Raw genomic sequence first — 6000 nt, forward strand, 5'->3', positions numbered from 1 at the left:
TCTATGGAAACAAAACACACAGAGAGGAGGTGGGGTAGAGAAGTTCCAGTGGGTGGCAAAATAAGAGAGAGGGGCAGAGAGAGACAGTGAAGGGGGCCTGGGTATGGGTGGGAGAAAGTGTGTCACTTCTCAAATTAGACTGAGGAATTTGTGTATGAAGTTCACAGGAGGATTGATTTCACTGGGGGGCTGCTGCAAGTTGCATCTATCAGGATTAAACATTGGACTCAGAAGTCATTATGAGTTTCAATTCTGTTCAAAACCAGTCCTTTTCTGTGCACAGCAGACTGAAAATGTCTCGGTTTAATGTATAGATTTCTGAAAAGGTACGTAAATAAAGCACGGAGCTTTGATCAGCCACGTACACATCCCGTATGAAGATCCTCCTTTTTATGTTTAATTGGTTTGATGATCAACTTTGAAATTACAGTGACATCAACAATGTACATGCACAATGAAAAGAGGATCAAGAATACCACCAGAAGGCCAGACGATCTATTTCTATTGTGGTCGTCGTCGTAGAGAGAAGTGCACGTTGCCTAATAATATCTATATATAGAAACAATTTTCAAATCACATGGAAAAGATAAGCGACAAGGCAAAATTCCAATGACAAAATAGCAGGGTTAAAAGGTTGAGGTGATCAAGTTATTACTGACTGTGATTGTAATTAAGGCTACTTATCATGTGCTATTTATAAGAAAAGTTGATTTCTGTGAATAAGACTCAAAACTTTTCTTAGAAATAGCCCCTTCGAGGGACAAAGGTAACTTTGCACACAAACCGATATACAAAAATGAGCAGCGATGACAAGACTATTAGCTGAACAACAGTCGTTTTTTTGGTAATCAATTTATGCCATTTACCAAGCAGAAACACAGTCAGGATTTGCTGCCTCTTTGTCATACGCAATAGTAAATTTAATATATTTGAGTTTTGTGCCATTGATTGGACAAAACAAGATGAACAAGCCAAAATGCATCTAATATATGAAGATAGGTTAAAAAAAAATGAACAGAACTGTGGATGAAATAAACATAGGAAGGTAAAAGTAATGGAGAATAAATCAATCAAACCCAATACACTGTGTGTCACTGTGTGTCACTGTGTGTGTATGGCCTTACTTGCCCTCTGTCTCACTCTCACTCTGTCAGATCATTTAGTCTTGGCTGAGGCAATATGACAATTTATACTGTGAGACAATATAACTTGTGTCTACCAATACCTGTCTGAGACTACTGTTTATACTGAAGTTTGTATTCCTCTAATACATATTGTTATAGACCAGCGATTATCAGCATGTTTGGGTTAGCACAGGGCACAGAAGGTTAAAGCAACATTATGTAGCTTTTTTTTTTTATATAACAGCTTTAAAATCATTTCGATGATATATTTTGCATTAGGGTAAATGGTGTCTCTGCCACTCTGCCCCTAGCTCATGTTTCTGCACTAGGCTACTTCAGGGGACGGTTATGGTGTTACATAAATCTTTACTTCGAGAAAGATGACGTAATGAGTTTTGTTTGTAGTTAGCACTAACATTACATCTGACAAAATGTTGCAGACCTGGGGATTTGTATCTACACTTGTATGGCATTTACAGACTCTGTGCGTGTGTGTGTGTGTGTGTGTATGTGCACAGAGCTGGACTGAAGCGAAAGTGTGAGCTGGGTCTTCTGATGTGGTGTTGTAAGAGGCACTTGTCCCTAGTCAGTGCATAACTTGCAGTAGATGACCATGGTGAGCTTTGAATATTATACCAAGCATAACTGCTTCACCACACTTAGAGTAATACAGGGCTATTGAGTTTGATATTAGATCGGGCTTGATTGAATTAAAGGGGAATGCTGACCCTTGATGGAGGCATGCGCTTCACTGAGTGCCACTGTACTTAAGGTTTTGTTCTCTCCTAAACATCTCAAAGGTCATACACACACTGGTTGGTGCTAGAATGGACTGGAGGGACGGGGCAGGGACCTTAACAAGACTAAATACTACTAAAACAGCAGACTTATTTTGGTTGTTGGAGGCTCTGCGGCCCAGTCGAGTTTTGCAAATTCTTGTTATTGCTGCCCTTTGGTTCTGACGGATGAACGTAAGTTGCATTTGTATGGATCCAGCGATGGAGAGACTGAAGAAATGCTGTTCAATACATCGTATTGTAACTACTGTAATGAGACGAGGCAAGATTTGAGGTTGGGAATACTTGGGAAATGCTATACATGTTTGAGGACAATACAAGGTTTATTAGCAGTGACACTCTTAGACATTGTGTACAACTAGTAAATCAACATAAACAAAGAGCAGCTCCAGCTTCTACCTCCATGAAGACATGCCCTGGGCCTGCAGAGCTAGAAGGTCCTGTTTGTCAAGCATTGGACCGAGTGGCCATGACAAATAAGTCTACAGTGGCTGGAGATCTCACTGATGTTTTTCTCTACTGCCCATGTTTCAGCTATGTGCAGATAGTGCTGTGATGTATGTATTATGGGCACAGACATTTTCTGAGTTCAAGACTGAATAAATCCTATCTGTAATATTAAAAGTGATCATCCTATCAATTATATTCTATAGGTACAGAGGGATTTACACCAAGGCAAACTCCTTCCTCTAATAAGGAAGTGGCATTTTAGTGCCACTGTTGTACTGATATTCTTGTAAAATTTCTATCAAATGGCAAAATATGAAAGGCTGAAATTAAATATTCCAACCTGCTGGAAAAGCTTTGCTCAAATGATGGTGACAGTGGTTGTTTAGCATGCCTGCTTACAAATACCTGTGTTCCACCAACAGAATGAGCTGTTCTCAGAGTCAAGCATCAATGTATACCTCTAAAATTTTCATTTAGCAATTATTGTGTAACGAAATGAAATGCAAAATTGAGATGGAGTTACATACTGCCCCCGATCCATTTGAGGCAGGTGGCTGGGAATTATAATTATAGATGGAAAATGAAAGATTCTAGACTGGCGAAGGGATCAAATGTCATGTTTCAGTTTGACATTTGGTTGGCGTGAGTCCAGTCAGATGACTGAAGCCCTCCAAGCTTAAACATCTGACTGTAACTCTTGTTCTACTCTGCTGTGACCGGTCGCTTCACTGCGAGGCAACTGATAACGTACCAGCTAACCGAAGCAGAGTGCCCTGATAGCATCTTGCTGAGTATCGGCTCCTATAACTGGCTATGCCAATTATAGGGCGACACAAAGCATAAGGTGTGTCTATACATTTATACACTTCTACTTGTACTTTAAATTCTTAAGTACATTTCATCTCAAATACTGTAAGATTTTCACTTAACTACTACCGGGTGACTTTCACTTTAACCACAGACACAGAGTCCTATTTCCACACCGGGCCTTACACCCTCCCCCGGCCCATTCTCACTACATTTGCGTGTTCGTGCGGAGTGTCTGCAACATTATCATTCCAAACCAGTCTGCCTTCAGCGGGTGTAGGTTATAAAAGCCCTCCAACGCAGAGTTTGCTTCGATGCAGGCTTACAAACCTCACTCCTCTCAAGTGCAGCACCTCTGTCTTTTTTTTTTTTAGACTGATGAAAAGCCTCGTACCTAGTTCCATGTGGTTAGTTTTTGAGGATAATGAATAAGTCATCATACCTCAAACATCAACTTTTTTTAGCATGTGCATGCAAAGTACGTTACATGTGTTGATTTGATTTGACCTGATTAACTGAGTTGTGCGATTTCAGCGACTATGGAAAGAGCGGAGGACCAAGAAACAGCAAACGAAAACATTTCTAGACAAAAAAGCAACAAATGTGTATGATCTATTTAATACATAATTTTCCTTTCACAAGCTTTCTATAAAATTCTGATCAGAAATAGGCTACTTTATTGATCCGAGGGGAAGAAACTGGTCTCATTACAGTTGCATTACAGTAATATATGTAACAATGTATAGAGAATTTGGGATGGACCTAGATATATTCAACTAATCAAATCTGTTTGTTGGGTAGGTATCCAAGATATGTGTTTGTTTTATTATTTGTTATTAGTCACATCAATTTTTTTGGTTTATTAAATACAGACTATCAACAAATGGGAACTGCAAAAATAGCTGGTGGTACTTCACAATAAGGTTACCCATATATTCATTTATTTGTGGCAGCACTGCTATAATATCAAAATTGGCAAGTTCATATTGATTTTCTGTATTCAGAGCTGTGTATTCTTTCTCTCGGTCCCTCTCTCTTACCTACACATGGCATGGTGTTTCAGTTCTAATATAATGTCCCATCTATACAAGCAGGTCTATTTGTGCCACTGTTTTTGAAGACAGAATGTAAGTGTATCTAGTTTGGTGCCACGTTAGTTTGAATCGCCTCGTCAACAACAAGCCTCCTCGCTGACGAGCAAGAATCGCGGGTGAAAAAAATAAATCCCAAACTTTGTATATTGCTTTATAGCGCCGCTGATAAACGAAGTCCATAGAGCAGATGCAGGAGAGAGGGAAAAAAAAGAAAAACACAGGGTGGGGCAGGCTGGGCGGTGTATGTGCAGTACAGAGATCAGAGGAGGAGGGAGAGCAGTTGAAGTGACAAATGATTTGAGGAGATAAAAGTAGCTCCTGAGCAGACAGTAAAATAAGGCAAGACTTGAGTATATACTGAAATAAGAAATTAGCTACTGGAGATAAGGCAGTGTCGCCCACACCACTAGTAATTCCTTGCCTCCTCATAGTTCTTAGAAATGCAATAGGGTCCTCACATCGTTTGGTGCTCAGGCCTTAATAATACAACATCTGAGTAATTACAAGCACCCATGGTATTGGGAGCCACGCTGCTGTCCTTGCAGCTTGGACACCGACTGATCTCTGTCCAGGGGCCCAACAGCGCCTGGCATCCTCCTCTTTACTCTGGCCTTTAATAAATGAGAAACACCTGCAGTATTCATTTCACTTTGGCAGAGGCTCTGCTGAAAAATGCAGATGAAAAAAGGTGCACCGCCAGCTGCCAAAAAAAAAAATGCATTTACAATTATGACTTATGATAGATGAAAAATAATTTAGGCTGCAGCAGGAGAGGGAGGAGAGGAGGATCTCTTTGTGAACCGCTCGAAAACCTGAACGTATCGTCAAAACTCGCCCCTACTTCATCCTCGTCCATCCGCTGACTTCAGCCAACACGCTGCCTCGCCTGAAAGCACCGACTGTTACGTAACGCACAACACAGGTGGAGATCTGAGCTGCCACCAACACAGATAGCTCCTTTAATGTGTAAGGGATGTGACAACATATGTACACGCAAATGCCTCTGCCAGAATGATCAAGCCACAATATTGCCCATGAGATCAAATATCATGTGATCGTGTAATGTGTGTTAGACTATATGACCCACTTACCCATCTGATTGTTGTTGGTTCATTATGGCCTCCTTCTCCAAAACGTGTGTACACATAACAGCTACTGTAGTCTTTATATATATGTGTGTGTGTGTGTGTGTGTGTGTGTGTGTGTGTGTGTGTGTGTGTGTGTTTGAGAGAGAGAGAAAGAGAGAGAGAGAGAGAGAGAGAGAGAGAGAGAGGAGCCATAGAAACAGACACAAGTGAACGCGTGTAAGGAAAGAAGACACCAACAACACACACACACACACACACACACACACACACACACACACAAGCAAACACACGCGTCTCGCCATCGAGGCGCGACACACACATCGATTTCCCCACAGCCTCCTACGGCTATAACCCAGCAACAACACTCATCCCGTCGAGGTCCATTAATCACCCACTTCATAAAAAAAAATAAAATAAATAAAACTACGAGATGTCCCTTTGTCTGTACCTGCGCGTACACATCTTATAACTGTGCAGTCTCGCCAGGGCATCCACTGCCTGGCTGCAATTCATCTGCGTGACAATTTCACCCCAAACTACTCATTTTTCGGGGTTCATACGTATGCCGACGAACTACTGCTCTCGAGTCAGCGTTGACATGTCACCATGTTCCAACGAGCTACAGTGCGCAGATGTATGG

At 41.2% G+C, this 6000-nt stretch overlaps 1 protein-coding gene across 3 annotated transcripts in view; it reads right to left on the bottom strand.

The window, feature by feature from the left end:
* Positions 1-6000, bottom strand: part of ache (acetylcholinesterase) — a 29539-nt gene that overhangs the window by 22786 nt on the left and 753 nt on the right. The window lies entirely within an intron of this gene.

The sequence above is a fragment of the Acanthopagrus latus genome, chromosome 10, assembly GCF_904848185.1.
Source record: "Acanthopagrus latus isolate v.2019 chromosome 10, fAcaLat1.1, whole genome shotgun sequence".
Taxonomy (NCBI): Eukaryota; Metazoa; Chordata; class Actinopteri; order Spariformes; family Sparidae; genus Acanthopagrus; species Acanthopagrus latus.